The following is an 18,145-nucleotide window of genomic DNA, read 5'->3' as shown; positions in this document are numbered from 1 at the left end:
ACAATACAAATTCAACATACTGATAGCATTAAAAATCAGTTCATTTTAATTTAGTTTGATGATTGGAATAGCCTGCATGGAATTATCTCACTTACGATAGTTTAGTGATCCATCAATACCGCCATATTCAACGTTAAAATTGAAGGTAATTTAATTCACGATTAGTTTATTATCACACACAAATGTTAAGAAAAAAGAAACCACTAAACCTACAGTTTTGATTTTTTTTATTTGATTGAAATCATTATTACAATTTACAAAAAATATTATTTTTATAGTTCTCATGAATATTGATGAGATCATTAAGGTCACTTTGTTCGAACAGTTAGTCCATCTCCGTTTAAAATCTACCACACTTTTGGAAACCTTTTTTGTGCTCTTCCATTCTTTTTTACCAACAGCCCAATATCTCTCCACTAACTTAGCTCCAGGCAGTTTGGAGGATTTGAATCTCTTGGTACAAATACCACATTTTTGTTCCTGCACCACTCAAGACCTTGCTTACCATAATGACAGGATGCAAAATCAGGGCAAAAATAAATGGACACATTAAGAAGTAAACATTCCCGGATATAAATTTCGATTTTTATAGAGTCCTTTGTAACAAATGTTTGTCTGCTTTTGCAGAAACTGCATATTGCTTGCCATTCTTTTTGAGAAAATTTTCTGATCTTGGGCCTAAACGTTTCTACAGCATTCCCTTGAGCAAAATAAAATTATTGACCCGGAAGCTGCGAAGAATTTTCCAGAACATACTTTTCGTCATCCATTTTTTGTCATTCCGTTTGTACTTTCCACAATATAATTTTCCGACCCTATAAAGGATATAATTATGGATCCTATAGATAGCGGAGTCGATTAAGCCATGTCCGTCTGTTGAAATCAATTTTCCGAAGCCCCCAAATAACTTATATACACGATTCATACATCAGTAACACCGGAATTCTTCCGGCTCGGTTGCCATTTAAGACCGGTAAAATCGGTCCACAAATGGCTGAGATATAAGGAAAAAACCAGGACAACCTAGATTTTGACATATTTAGACCTATATCTATATATGGATATCTAATGATAGATATTTCAAAAACCTTGTAATGACGTATATAAGATATTGGACTTAAATGGGTCAAAATCGGAAAAAATATTTTTTAACCCGAATTTTTTTTCACCAAAAGTTTTTTTCGCTTAATATTAAAATAAAAAAATTGAAAAAACCAAAAAAAAATTTAAATTAAAAAAACAAGAATTTTTTTTTTTTAAAAAAAATGAAAAAAACAACTTTTGAAAAAAAATAAATAAATTTTGTTTACCTAAAAATATTTAAAATTTTTATTTTGAAGTATAATTTTGTGAAGGGTATATAAGATTCGGCACAGCCGAATATAGCTCTCTTACTTGTTTTTTTATAAAATTTGAATTCTATTTCTATGCTTTGTCTTTGGCCTCTAAATTTTTAGTAGAGTTCCTGCCAGGAACTTTTTGAGCCTTGTATGTTTTTAAATCGGCATTGGCATTTAAATTTTCTTACCAAATAGTAAAGAGTACTAAGCTAACCAGACTAATTTCCAACCGGATGTGTCGGAAGCTCTTTTGAAAATGCTTTCTATTTATTGGCTTAGAAACATCATGTGCACAATTCCTTCTACCTGAACCAGGTTTTCTATCAACGGACAAGTTCTCCCGATACTGTTTAATAACATTAAAATCAGTTTGACGACATTCCTTTGATTGTTTGGCCAACTTTTTGTAGGACCAAGTTGGGTTTTGTTTAAAATATACATATCGCTGGCTTAACATGTAAAGGCTCTAAGTCCATATTTTAAAATTTTACAGGAGAGACAAAAAACATTCAAACTTTTTTTGCGTAAATATTTTTGAATTCTGTAAACGGAAATTTTTTTTATTTTTCTTTGTTTTCTATGTGCATAAAAGCAAAATGGTAAAATAAATATTTGCCGAGATACAAGGTTTTTTTTGGACTTAGAGCTTTTTCTATTGCATAGTTTGTATTTTTTTATGGACTTAGGTATTTTTCTTACAACTTGTCTTTCATTTCTTATTTACTAGTTTTTATATCTGGATTACTAAGACATTAATATATACAATATGGTTATCTAATGATAGAAATTTCAAAGTCCATTGCAACGATGTATATAAGGCTATAGTAAGTTGGACCTACAAAGGGTCAAAATCGGGAAAAATATATTTTAACCCGAATTTTTTTTCATAAAAAAATTTGTTTGCCATAAAATAAAAAAAAAATAAAAAAAAATTTAAAAAAATTGGAAAAAACTTTTTTAAAAAGAGTATATAAGACTTCTTTTTCAATAATAATTTTAAAAAAATTTACAAAAAACTTTTAAAAAAAAATTTGGAAATTTTAAAAAACAATTTTGAAATTTTTTTTTTTTAATTTTGTATACCTAAAAATATTTTAAATTTGTTTTTAAAGTACAATTTGGTGAAGATTATATAAGATTCGGCACAGCCGAATATACATATGTAGCTATAATGCGTTTGTGTAGATATTTGTAACGTATAAAAATATTAGTCTAACACCCACCGATTATACGGATAGACTCAGAATCACTTTATGAGTCGATTAATTTTGAAGACATTTCGATAAAATGTGGTATATTGATGGCTTAATATAAAAAGGGCGTAACTAATTTTTTTTTTTCAAAAGTATCAATGTAAAAAGTGTAAATTAATTAACTTCATTGAAATAAAAAAAAAATTAATTTTAAATGGGAAATAAAATGTTATTAAAAATAGGATTAAAACTTTTTTTTGTCTAAAATTGTATGGATTTTATTAAGTTTTTTCCTTCTACTGTAAAGTGACAAATAATCGAGTTACGCCTTTTTTATATTAAGCAATCGATATACACTTTTTTAGGCCCAAGGACGAAGCCTACTGAAACTAGCTGAAATCGGTTCATTATTTCCCTAGCTCCCATACAAATGTCCTCCCGAAATACTTTATACTATGGAAATCATGTCACCTAATTCCATGCTGATCGGTCTATAATTAGTCATAGCTCCCATATAGGGCCCGCTTCCAAAAATCACTTTAACGAGCATAAATCTCTTAAAAATGTTGGTATACACATAAAATTCAACGCAAAAAACTTTGATGGCGATCGGTCCATAATTAGTCATTGCTTCCAAATAAGACCCTCCCAATAATAACTTTTTTAAATTTTAAAAGAAAAATAATTTGGCTCATTTACTTAGTGTAGCGTTGCGCTTGACCGACCTTTTTTTCTTACTTGTTTTAATACATGTCATTGAACAATTTGACAGAAATGGTTAAACTGTATTTTTTATAGGGACTTAGAGTTTTTTCTTGTGATAAATTGGACTAAGCGCTTTTGCTCAGCACTACAAAACAACAACAAAAAGCAAGATATCTGCAATTTTTTTCTTTGCAATCAATGTATTTTTACTTATTGTATATTACTTCATTAAAATCTCAATTTCTAATAAATGTGGACTTAGAGCCTTTGCATGTTAATCCAGCGATATAATAATTTAAGTTCTCCTCACTCATTTTAATCATATTAACACCAAATGAACATAACTGACATTAAACATAATAACTGACATAATCTCCAAATGCAACTTGATAAAAAAATCATATAATACTTGGGTTTAAAGTTTAAAGGAAAAACGTTTGTTAAGATTTTTTCAGTCTCACTCCTTACTAAGCGTCTTTACAATCCAGAAATCAATTATGTGATATCAAAAAGCCTTCAACATATTCATAGTCTTATTATAGTTGTTTTGTGTTATCCCCAAACGTGATGTTTAGAATCGGTATTGCAAGAAACAAATTCTTTCTAAATCCTGCTCGTGCTGTATGTCCAATATGGCATGAGCTCTCTGGCAAGTCGCGCTGTCCTGCCAAAACCACTTGTCGTTGGTGTCCATATCAAAAGAAGTTGGTAGTCATCAACCTGTTTGGACCGGTGACACCGCCAGTCCAAAATCCACACCAAACAGTGATATTTTCCGGATGCATTGGACGCTCTTGGATCTCATGTGGATCTGTATCGTCATAAATTCGACAATACTTGTTGTCCACAAATGGAACCGAACTCATTTTAATAAAACAATTTCATCATTTCCACGTATTATTGAACGATTTATGGTGATTTGGCAAAACAAATTGAACAGTGGTCAAATGTAGCTTCAACCAAATGGTTGCTACCAACTGGTTCCCCGATAGACCAGTAGATAGTGTGCTATTTATATGATTGTTGCGGGTTCACCAGAGACTCTGGGTGTATCTGCAGACAAGCAAAACGCTTTGCAGTTTGTTTTTTTTTTTAAAAAAAAAAGTTCAGAAGTTCGTCTTGGTTTACCCTTTAGTGTAGAAACAAAACAATCGAATTTTTCTAAAAATCTCTTCTTACTTGAACTATTTGACGAAACGTTTATTCCGAAATATTTTTAAATTCATTAATGTTTATGGTAGGATCTACGTGTTTCACAATATTATTACACCATAAAACAAAACTTCAAACATGTGTAAAAATTTAAAGTTTGTATATATATAAATAAGTAGGTACACCAAAATTTTTAAAAAATTATAAATATTTCTCAATTTTTAATTACATACTTAGTTAATATGATTATGAATTTAACATGTATTTATTTAAATCCGCCCTTAAACAGGCCTTTCAAAATATACAACTAAAAAAAACAGTTTACAACCAATTATAGTGAACTTTACAGAGATCAGTGGATGGAAAACATTAATAAAAATATTTGAAATATGTATTTAATATTACGGTTTTTACATAATTATAGCTATTAACCAATCACCATAAATAATTTGTAATCATTAATAAAAACAAGAATGTAATACTGTATTCAAAAAAGATGTAAGATGTAATACTGTATTCAAAAAACATTCCAGCGTAAATAAAGTGTTAAAACTATTTCAAAATAACTATACATATCAAATTAGACAAGCTTAATTATAAGTTTAAATCCTACTAAAGAAAAAAATAAAATAAAAACAAATTAAAGCAAAACAAACGCATACTCGATCAACAAGAGCGTGAAGATTTTTTTATTTTCAGCCAAGAAAACAAAAAATAATATTGTAATAACTTAGAGTTTTTACAAAATAATTTTATTTACATACAATTATAAAAATATGAGTGCTTAATATATACAGATAGCTACAGTTTTTGAAAAATGCATAGTTGTTGGTTCAGTCAGCTGCTCAGACAACTGATTAGACAGCGATATGATTCGTTGCAGTTTAAGCACTTCAGCCGGTAGGCACCCACATTCAAATACATACAAATGAGCAACAACTACTTAAACCAAACTTATTAACTGCTAAACAACAATGTGCTTATGAATTTTTCTTTTTTATTAAACATATTTTCTGTTTCTATTTCTTTGTAATTTTTGTATAACTCCTCACATACCAAATCCCATCATTCATTCAATCTGTCAGTCAGACAGTTTGTTTGGTTTAGCTGCACTGTATTAAAAATGTTTTACTTTATAGTGTTACGTTTCGTATTTCTATTGTAATGTTGGTACAGCCAGGGGAAGGTAAGCTATACAAAATAAGTGAAATGTAAGCTATATAAAATACAGAATTTTTAAAGATTTTTCTATCTTCCAAAAAAATTATTCATCTTATGTTGAATTTATAGGGATACCTTCCCCTCAAATACCATTTGATCCAAGTGTTTAGGCGGCCTTATTAACTGATTACTTAAATTATATCTATTTGTGGCATCTATTACAAAGCCTACATGCTGTGATCCTCATTTAACAAACATAAACTCAAACAATGCTTCATTGTTGTCTTGTAATTTAATTTCAACTGCAACTACCAGCCTCCATGGTTAAGCAAAGTGATTTATAAAAAACATAGTAAAAGAGAAAACGAATTTCTCATCAATCCATTAAACCTTTTGATAATAATAATACAAAAATATATAAAATTACATTGTTGGCACATTACAAGCAATGTATTTAGTACATGAGATTTATTTAAATATATATTGTATTAGTTTAAATACTTAATATTTAGTTATTTCTTTATTAAACTTTATTAATTTTGTGTTTTAGTTTACTTCATCTCTACCCCATAAATATTGTAAGTATGTGTCTTTAATCTTTCGTTTTAGCAGCTGGGGTTTTTTATTGTTATCTAATTGCTTATAATTAAAGCGGTGTCATTATTGCCATAGAATTACAATAATTAAACTAATATTTTTTTGTTAAATAAATACAACTACTACTATTATTAGATAACTGTTTAATATGTATTAGTTAATAATAGTTTAGCAATTTAAAAGCAATTTTAATTGTTTACTGAAGAGTAAAATGTCGCTATAAAACTATTATTTATATCTGTAATTTAATAGCAAACGCTTGAGATCAAACAGTTGTATTTATAAATTAGTTCCTGTTGATGGATGACATTGTTGTGTGGAAAGTTTGGTATACAAATTACCGCAATTTTATTAAGTATATATTAATTGGGCCGACAAATAAAGTAATGTGGGAAATTTTTTCTTTTAATATTTTATGAAATGTCTCTTATTCCTTAATTACATTTTTTAAATTTTAGTTTTAAGTAATTAATTGATTTATGTTCATTTGTAGTGGCAAAAGTTAGAGAGCAAACATTAGCATACTCAAATTTCAAAACGCAAAATTTGCACAAAATGACCCAGTCCTTCTGTTGGATGTTGTGACAGCTGCAACTTTCATTAACGTACACTGAATATATATTATGTTGGGTTGCGTGTACAGTACGGTGGCCCTTAACAAACTAAAGTTTTCCCAGTTTTAACCCCAGATTGGTGAATTTTGGTAAAACAAATTATCCTGAAAAAAATTATGTTTTGGGTGCATTTACAAGGGAAAAGAAGTAAGAAAGTATGGTCAGTCAAGTCTGACCATATAATACCCTACACTAAGTAAATGAGCAAAAACAGTTTTCATTTAAAATTTCAATAGTTTATGTTCGTGAGTGATTTTCGAAATGGTCCTTATGTGGGAGCTATGACCAATTAAATCGTGTGATTTATGTCTGCATAAAAGTTATTTATGTTAAATTTTTAGGAGATTTATGCATGTTAATGTGATTTTAGAAAGCGGGTCTTGTATGAGAACTATGACTAATTATGGACCGATCATAATAAAATTTGGTGACATGAATTCAGTATATATAAAACTTATTTGTAGCAAAATTTGTGTTCATACCTATATAAATTAAACATTTATGACCGACAAAGTCCAATTTCTGGAGGACATTTGTATGGGGGCTAGGTGAAATAATTGACAGATTTCTGCCAGTTTCAACAGGATCCGTCCTAGGACCGAAAAAATTATATGTACGAAATTTGATCGAAATATTTTCAAAATTGCGACCTGTACTCTGCGCACAAAGTTTACATGGACAGCCAGCCAGACGGACGGTCTGACATCGTTTAATCGACTCAGAAAGTGACTCTGAGTCGATTACTTTACTTTAAGGTGGGTGTTAGACTAACATTTGCGCGTTACAAACATTTGCACAAAAGCATTATACCTCTCCTCACTATGGTGGTGTAGGGTATAAAAGTGCAGTTTTTTCAGTTTTTGTAAAAGTTTTGCCATTAAAAAATTACTTTTGCAATTTACAAATATGAAATAGAAATGCGTACATAAATGTCGTTTCAATAAGATATTTAGAGACTAAAATTGGTTAAAAAAATATTAAAGTTATTAAAATTCCCCAGTCCATTTGAACAAGAACTGAGGTAACAAAATTAACATATTTCAAGAAATTTTAAATTAAAAGCTTATTTTTACTTTACATATTTTTACTTTATTCGCTTGTGTATGACATTTGTCTTCTTAGAATACCATTAACATATTCGCAGATATGACCAAAAAGAATTAATTTTTTTAACGGTAGTTTCAAAATTCCATTTTCAAGTTTTTAATAATTTTGTTAAACAAATGTCAGAATTTTTTAATCATCACATTGAGATTTATTGTTAAAATTTTGTTGAAATTGTTAAACTTATAGTTTTGATTTTTTTTTATTTGATTGAAATTATTATTACATTTTACAAAAAATATTATTTTTATAGTTCTAATCAATAGCGATGAATTTATGAACATTTTCCGGAAACCCTTCCATTAAGGTTTTTATTGAGCTTTCTGTCACTTTGTTCGAAGAGTTAGTCCATCTCCGTTTAAAATCTACCACACTTTTGGACACTTTTTTTGTGGTCTTCAACTCTCTTTAACAAGATCCCAATATCTCTCCGCTGGACTTATCTCCAGGAAGTTTGGAGGATACAAATTCCACATTATTGTTCTTGTACCATTCAAGACCTTGCTAAATCAGCCCAAATATAAGAAGTCTTATGAATGGAAACATTATCTTTAATAAACATTACTTGATGTAAATTTCGGTATTTATAGAGCTCTTTGTAACAAATGTTTGGCTTCTTTTGCCGAAACTGTTTACTGCTTGCCATTCCAAGAACTTTTTGGAAAAATTTTATGCGTTTGGGTCCTAAACTTCTCTACAAGATTCCCTCGAGCATCAGCAACATAAAAATATTGACCCGGAAGATGCGAAAAATTTTCCACATTCTGTCTTTGGCATCTAAATTTTTATCAGAGTTCCTGTCTAGTCCGTACCAAATAGTCCGAGTACTGAGCTAACTGGACTGCTTTCCTACCGGATGTGTTGTGAGCTCTTTTGAAAATGATTTCTATTTATTGGCTTTAGAAACATCATGTGGACCATTCCTTCTACCTGAACCAGGTTTTCTATCAACGAACAAGTTCTCATGATACTGTTTAATAACATTGGAATCAGTTTGACGGCAGACCTTTGATTGTTTGACCAACATTTTGTAGGACCAAGTTTGGTTTAGTTGAAAATATTTGATAGTTTTAGTACGCACTTTGTTCTCGTCACACATTTTAATCCGGTTGACAAGAAATGAACATAATTAATATTAAACGTAATAACTGGAATGCTTTGCAAAGGTAACTTGATCAAAAAAAAATATAATATAGTCCAGACAATTTTTAATATATTCTGAAAGTTTTACTAAAATCTGAAAACGTTAACCCTTAAATCGTGAAAGTTCATGGTAAAATTTTTCAATATTAGGAATTTTTTATGTAAAGATAGCGAAATGTTATATATTTTTGGACCGATTTTGATGAAACTTAAGAGAAATATAACCTGAAGTCTAGTATTTATAATAACAGCACAAAAATGGAAATTAACCCTTAACAGACCACTGGACAGGCACTATTTAAGGTTCCCAAATCTGATCGCATTGTAGTATAAAAGGAGTAAACATCAGGTACCTCAAACAACAAACATTATTTCCAAAACGAACCAACCAAATTATCTGATGAATGAATATATGTATTTTAGATATTTTCTTTAACAAAAATTATTAACAGCTCTTCAGAGCTTGAGAGGAAGGTTCGCCAAATATACGCTACATCATAGTGGCCAAGATCAGGGGCCTATTTCACTAAACTACAATTCTACAAGTTTACAAGTTACAATTACAAGTCTAATTCTTACAAGTGCTGATGAATTGTGTTTCATTAAAAATTTCACAACACTTGTAGTTTTTTGCACTTGTAAACTACAATTTCTACAATTACACGTTCTTGTACATTTGCACATTGTACAAGTGCAAATTTAGTTTAGTGAAACAAAACCACTTGTAGAAGTATGTCTTGTAGACTTGTGACTTGTAAAATTCACTTGTAGCTACAAACTTGTAATTTTATTTTGATGAAACACAATTATTCACAAGTTCACAATTTTACAGGCAAAAATACTTGTCATTGTGAACTTGTAGCTTAGTGAAATAGGACCCAGATATTTACAATATTATGACACTTCAGCTATTGTCGTTAATCCCTACAAACAGTATCTTATAAACAATTCAAAAGAGGAATGCGAGGAAAGAATTTAATCGCCTTATAGTTTAAAATCGAAAACCGTTTCAATTCAAATATTTGTCACATATTGAACTGGTTTCAATTATTTCATAATTAAATAAAGTATTTGCTCAAAAACAAAATTTCTTGATATTTTCTATTGAATTTTGAGTTTGAATTTGAATATACAATTTTCGTTATTGGTTGAATTTCAAATACAAAAATTATTGAATAGATAATTTTCGTAATTGAAAACACATTTTTGTTATTTTTTGTGTTTCAATTACGAAAATTATCTATTCAATAATTTTTGTATTTGAAATTCAACCAATAACGAAAACTGTATATTCAATTGTCAAAATAAAGAAATTTTGTTTTTGAGCAAATGAATACTTGATTTAATTATGAAATAATTGAAATCAGTTCAATATGGGATAAATGTCTGAATTGAAATATAATTTTTTCTGTGTATGACTAAACAAATTTTTTTGTGAAAAAAATGTAATTGAAAAAATTACTTGACAGAAGTGTTGACCCACTGTAGGTCTAAATCTTTATGGCGTTATCTACACCGTCAGAAATGTCTTTGAAATATTGGGTGTATGACTTAAAAATGAGGGATTTACAATTGATGGCATATCTTTTGATGGCGGCTTTTGTTTTTAATAACTTATATTAAAAACATATCTGTAATTTTTTCTCACTTAGTTATTGAAAATTATAATGTAAACAGCAAAGCTTTTTTTGCTTCGAAAATGTCGAATTTCATACCAACAAATCGTTGGAAGTTTTGCTTTACTTCTTTACTTTGAATAAAAGTGCCGCTGAAACACACCGATTGCTCACCAAAGCTTATGGTAAATGTGTTCCATCGGTTTCAACCGGCTAGAGGTAGTTTGTGCGGTTCAGAATTGTTGATTTGACACTGAAGACAAAAATACCCCAGGTCAGACCATGAATTGGAGGCATAACTGAAGATTGTCGTAGAAGTCCACAAGAGCAAGCTAAATCAGTGGAAGCTACTCAAGCAGCAATTTTGAAACATTTTCGAGCAGCATGATTAATCCAAAATCATCGAATTGAAGCCGAGAGACCTTGAAAGACGACTTTGCATGTCCGAAATGATGCATTACCGTTTTAACCGAATCATTACTTGCGGCGAAAATGGATACATTACAATAACCCGAAACATAAGAGGTCGTATGTGAAGCCCAGCCGAATCGATAGCAAAGCGAAATATCCATGGTGCCAAGGTAATTCACTATATTTGGTGGGAGCAGTCTGGCTGAAATCTAACCAGACGATCTCATGAAACCTGTACCGAACGCAACTGATGCGTTTGAAGTGTACATTGGCCGAAAAACTCAAGGAATATGCGGCCAGGCATTAAGTCGTAACATTCAATAATAAAAACAAGTAAGAAAGTATGGTCGGTCAAGCCCGACCATATAATACCCTACACCAAGTAAATGAGTAAAAATAGTTTTCTTTTAAAATATCAATAATTTATATTTTTGAGTGATTTTTCGAAGGGGCCTTATATGGGAGCTATGCTCAATTATGGACCGATCACCATAAAATTAGGTCGTGTGATTTATGTCTATATGAAAGTTATTTATGTTGAATTTTGTGTGTATACCAACATTTTTAAGTGATTTATGCACGTTAAAGTGATTTTCGGAAACGGGTCTATATGGGAGCTATGACTAATTATGGACCGATCGTAACAAAATTTGGTGACATGAATTTTGTATATATAAAACTTATTTGGAGCGAAATTTGTGTAGATACCTAGATAAATTAAACATTTATGACCGATAAAGTCCAATTTCGAGGGGACATTTGTATGGGGGCTAGGTGAAATAATTGACCGATTTCAGCCAGTTTCAATAGGCTTGGTCCTTGGGCCGAAAAAGTTATATGTACCAAATTTGATTGAAATATCTTCAAAATTGCGACCTGTACTCTGCGCACAAGGTTTACATGGCCAGCCAGCCAACCAGACGGACGGACGGACGGACAGACGGACATCGTTTAATCGACTCAGAAAGTGATTCTAAGTCGATTGGTATACTTTAAGGTGGGTGTTAGACTAATATTTTTGGGCGTTACAAACATCTGCACAAACGCATAATACCCTCCCCACTATGGTGGTGTAGGGTATAAATATTGGAAACATTTTTGGAATACCTGTTAAAAATAATTTAAAACGAATTAGTTGGGAAGTTTTGTCTAACCCGCCTTGTAGACTACTAATTATTTCAATCGATGCTGAACGCTCTCTCTGGGGTATGCTTCACTTTGGAATAGAGTACCCGATATTGGCTTGATTCGTTCTTGGCCTCAAGAGGTGAGCAGCTCTTTTGGTTGGGAATCCTATGTTGCTTGAAATATGGGAAAAGTTCATAGCTAACAATGGCCACAAATATGCATTTTTACGTCATACACCCAATATTAAACACATTTTTGCAAAAGCTGAAAAAATTCGATTAATAATTAAGTGGGAAAACTCATTATATTACAAAGTATTTTAAAAACAAATCCACTTTATTTACTTTGAAAGATAGACTACATTCACTTTTAATTAATATAAATTTAACAAATCTATCACCTATTATCTCAGCACTAATGTTTAGTTAATGAGCCAATAAAACAGATTCTCCTACATTTACTAACCTTTCGAACTAAATCACCTACCAAATCAATCATTTACATAGATTTATTACATGCATAGTAATTTATAATATTTCAACAACTACTAATTATATACTTAAAACTTAAGTCTACATCAATATTTTAACGCCCTAGGAGATTTATTAGAAAAATAAAACAAACAAAAAAAAATGGTAAGAGAAAGTTGTCTGGAAAATACTTGTACTAATCCAGACTAAATAAGAGTTTGATAAATTAAACTAGAATAAACAAACTACTCATAGTTTTAGCAAAACATGTATAACTATATTGCAAATAAAGTTGTTAACCTTTATTGTAACTTCAATTTATGTAGTTGTCTTCCTGGTTTACAGATCAAATCTCTCTATATAAGTAAGTTTTTGTGATTATGAATTAATATCATTTTAACACAATCAACACGTTCTCTTTTTTTTTGTTTCTTGCTGCTCTAAAAACTACACTGCATAATTTTAATAACACTTTATAATTCATATTATCACAGTTAAGGAATAGACTATTAATTTTTCAATTAGTTTTATTTATTATAAATAAATTTAGAAAAATTAAATGCATAAATATTACAAACAAATTTGTATTTTATGGCTTGCTTATGTTTTATTAGCTTTTAATCTTATTTTTTTCATTATAGTTTTTTCAAGATCATAACATAAATTATTCTAACCACCAAACCTTTATTAAAATGTCAAATATATGTATAAAGTGTTTATATATTTCAGGTATGTTTAACAAATTAATAAAATTATTTAATAAAATCGTATCTAAAGTTTGAATCTAATGTAATAGGGTGACATGTGGTAAAAGATACACGACTGTGATAATATAAATAAATGGTTAATGCATGTTACAGCAAGCGAAAGCTATATGGATCAGTTGGGCCTGCACCAAACAACTCTCAGTTTTGTTGAGAACCTTTGCTTATACAGCATTATAAATTCTTAAATAGAAATTGATTCAATCTCTATACTGAACCCCTTGGATTGTCTAATCTTCTAGTTAGCTGAATTCAATTATAAATACACGCAGAGAAAATTTATAGTTGTGCATTAAACCGTAACTGAAGATTTACAGTCGGAGATCAATATTCTTGTCTCGGGAAGACCAATGTTATGCTCTAATGGCTATTGACCTCAAGTATCCCGTTCTAATATTTATCCACCAGATCTTTGTTCCTACCACCCTAATATATTTTTGAAACTAATTAAGATATTGAATTGAAATTATTTTTGTAAGAGCAAAAATTAACTTATCTAAACAAAAAAAAATTAGTTCGGAATAAATGTGGATCAATTTGGTCCTAATATTTGAATCCTATTAAAATGTTGATACAAATTTTAGTTTTAGAAACTCAATAAATATGTAATATGTAATAAAATCTTTATTTATTAACAAAACTCAATGACATTTTCAATGTTTTTTAAATTTGTCATTCTAAATAACAAAGTATAAAAAAACAAGTAAGAGAGCTATATTCGGCTTTGGCGAATCTTATATACCCCTCACCAAATTATACTTCAAAATAAAAAATTGAAATATTTTCAGGGAAACAAAAATTTTTTTGTCAGTTTTTTTAATTTTTTGGAAAAAAAAATTTCGTATTGTCTATATTAATGAATCAGTAATCCAGATATAGGTCAAAAATATAGGTTGTCCTGGTTTTTCCTCATATCTCAGCCATTTGTGGACCGATTTTGCTGATTTTAAATAGCAAACTTCTCGAAAGCATGTCTGACAGAATTATTGAAGATTTGGATCCCGAAGATATCAGGGGTCTTCAGAAAATTGATTTCAACAGACAGACAGATGCACATAGCTTAATCGACTCCGCTATATATAAGGATCCAGAATATATATACTTTATAGGGTCGGAAATGAAAAATGTAGAAATTACAAATGGCTGGGAAAATACTTTGGAGGTAACTAGGGAATACATCATGGTTTCCAAGGCAGCTTTCCGTTTTCTTATCCCAGCTGTTGTGTCCCAATTTTAAAATTATGATAAAAAATAGGTCAAATTCCGAAGGGCGTAAGGCCGACATATAAAAAAACTTGAACATATTTATTATACCAAAATGTTCGCAGTAAAGATACCTTGCAGAAAAACATAAAATTGTTATATGTTCTTAAATAAAGTTTTTTTTTTTACTAAAAGTTAAATCACATTTTTGCCCAAAATACTGCAAAAATCTATTATTTTTTTAATTTTTAAATTGAAAGTCGTTTATTTTTGGATTGATAATCGATATTGCTCTGAAATCTTTTATATATTATTGGAAATTTAGTTGTCAAACTAACAAAATAAAAAATCGACGCAATTCGGTCCACAAGTAAGCCCTATATTTTTAAAAAGCGGACCAAGGTATGGCAAAATTTTAAAATTTAAATTTTGAAATGCCTGTAACTCGGAAATTATAAGAGAGAAATAGCACACTAGCATCTACTACGCTAGATTTTCGCTAGCTAAGCGTTTTCCAAAGATATAAAAATCTTTGAAATCGAATGGGATACAAGAAAATAGCACGTGTTTAAAACCCCCATAGCGCCGCCCTTTGAGCTTAGGTAGGTCCCATTTTAATAACTTAAACTCTATTGCTCCTTGGCTACGCCCGCGTTAAATTTTATTCCGTTCGGACCAGCCGTTTAGAAATGCCAGATTTATTTCCAAAAAAAATATATTCTGCCCCACTGTGCAATGTCTAATAACTAAGGGAGAATAAATGACAGATATGTACCATTCAAAATGACATATATGTTATTTGAAACAAATACCGTGTTCAAAAGATACACCATCTGTTGTAAGTCCCGCGTTTCAGACATACCGGGGCTTTATTGAGTAATTCAATTCGAAAAAAAAACATTTTAATATGTCCATAAAGCATGCGAATTGCAATTATTTTCCTTTCAAATCGAATTACACGATAATCCCCCAGAAAGCATGCGAAGAGTCCCACGGTTCTGTAACCATGTCAGCTTAATCAACATCTCCCAGGTCTTATTGATTATTGCAATCCGCAGCTTTCGTGTCTGAGAAATTTCAGCTTCTCGATCAGAAGAGAAAGTAAAATGTCTTTCTTTCAAACACGTGAAATTTGTCTTTACATATTCTGTTCTGATTCGAAAATGTTAAAATGTTGACTTTGGATATAAGAATATTTAGGATCTTGATCGATCATTAGATAGACGGTAAAGTGACTGATTTGTATAATAAATCAGAATAAACCGGTGTGGCAGACATTCAAAAATCACACTTATATAGGAGCATTAAAAGTAATTTTGCTATAGATGAACTGGCAAAGAACTTTGCCTGCCATTTGGTGAGGATATTGGTTATACTAAAGAGTGATCCAAAAAAAACTTATACACAGAGAAAACAGATTCGTGATAGCAACCGAATTTGTTGCCAATTGAATGGTTCTACCTTAGTGACCGAATTTTACAATTGTGGGTATAAAATTTTGGAAAGGGTAACAAAAGTTTAGTTGCTTGAACTAAAATTCTTCTTTATCAACTGATAGAACCAAAAAATTCTATTAGTGCAACCGAATCATTCAATTGGCAACAAATTCGGTTGCTACTACGAATCTGATCTTCCATATGATTGATTACAATAAAAACCTTCTTTACATGCACCGGTCACATCGATCTTTTATCAATTCAACAAGATTTAATTGTATCAACACCAATCCTACATTTTAAATCGGATTTCGATATGCCTCAACCAAGACTAGAAGACCACTGTTGCAATTTACTGGAACATCAATAATTTAACCACTTTTTGTAAAATGTCATACATTCAACTGTATCAACACCATTCATTGGTTGGCACATTGAAAGAATTTTAAATACAATTCCAACTTTTTCTTCCTAAAAAAATGTTATCAAACACACATTATTTTTCCTACAGAACATACAATTTAAATATCCTTTTCGTAGCTAATGAAATTATTTATGAATTGTTCAATTTGATCAAATTTATAGCTATTTATTGTATCTCTATAAACTCTGTCACCCTGTACGCTTCTAGCACTTTGAGTACATTCACTTTATATAATAATTTTACTACAAATACCGTTACAAACATATGTACGTAAACAAATATGCAAATAAATTTATATCTAGATACAATTTAATACAATTTTTTTTTCTAGCACAAGACAAATAACCGTGTTGAGTATTCGGCCATTGACCATTTAAATAAATTATGTCATAATATTCTATAACAGATTTTTTACATTTATACCAATATATACCTATAAATGCAGATATTTTTCCACTATTTGTTCTTTTGATTCATTGGCTGCTTAATTGGTTACTTAACTTATTTGTTTGTTAAAGGTGTGGCATTTCTTTGCTCTTTAACCATGTGCATTTGAAGTTTAGATTAGTGTTTTATTTTGTATTAGAATTTTGTAGTTGTAATTTTATTTTTAACATTAGTTTAGTTCTTGTAGTTTTATTAGAATTTGTTGGTGTTTAATTACAAGAACAATACCGCTATATATTATGCAATAGTTTTGGTGGTGGTACATAATTGTTGCAGAAAAATTAAAGGTTTGGTTGGCAAAATGAGCTTAATTGACTTTAAACTGTAATACCTACTACATGTTTTTCTGGTGTTTTAAAGTTGTTTAAAATGTTTAATTAAAAGTTTTATAGATTTTATATAAAATAATTTTAATTTGATTATGTTCGATATTGGTTAGGTTTTGCTTTTCAAAAGGATTGTCTAGACACTCCTGAGATAATCCAAATACCCAATATAAAAATTTGAATCCTGCATATCACAGAAAGTAGTATGGTTTTCTTATTCTCAAAACCATAAGTCTATGTAAAAATCTATATTAAAAATTTTACAATGTTAGCATTTTGTTCTTACAAATAAACAGCAAATGTTACTTTAGTTAAACTTAAAAATTCCTTTAAGTATAACAAATAACCACATGCCATTTAAGTATCACACTTCCTCTCCACATACGACCTGTAGAGTCCATTGTGCTGGCATCTTAAACATTCACTTCATTGTCAGACTTAATTACTTGGATGGCAATTCTAAATACAAAATGTGTCTTAAATCTTTTGTTTTGTACTTCATTAGCTTGACTGTGTAGTGGAGCTGCAAAAAAACAAATCACAAAAGAATTTCTTTAATTTTTAAATTGCGCTCGACATGAATAGAATACAGAATGTTGTATTCTTAATTTTTATTCTATGCTGAAAAGCGAAGAGCAACAACTCAAACCATATTAAGGTAATTGAAATTGAAAGTTTACCTTCAAGTTTAAACTATTTTATGATGGTAGAAATAACAGAAAAAAACAACTCAAAACAAAATAGACTATAAAAGAACATCTAACAGCAAATAAGTGTATGAATGAATGAACATCATTTGTGTAATCATAAAGCAGAACATGACACCAGGTTGCATGAATTTCATGTAACTTAACGAGTATTTATACATTAAAACTCATGTGAATGTAGAAGTGAGAGAGTCTTGTTATTGT

This window comes from Calliphora vicina, chromosome 4 (genome assembly GCF_958450345.1).
Source record: "Calliphora vicina chromosome 4, idCalVici1.1, whole genome shotgun sequence".
NCBI lineage: Eukaryota > Metazoa > Arthropoda > Insecta > Diptera > Calliphoridae > Calliphora > Calliphora vicina.
This window is presented reverse-complemented; position numbering follows the sequence as displayed.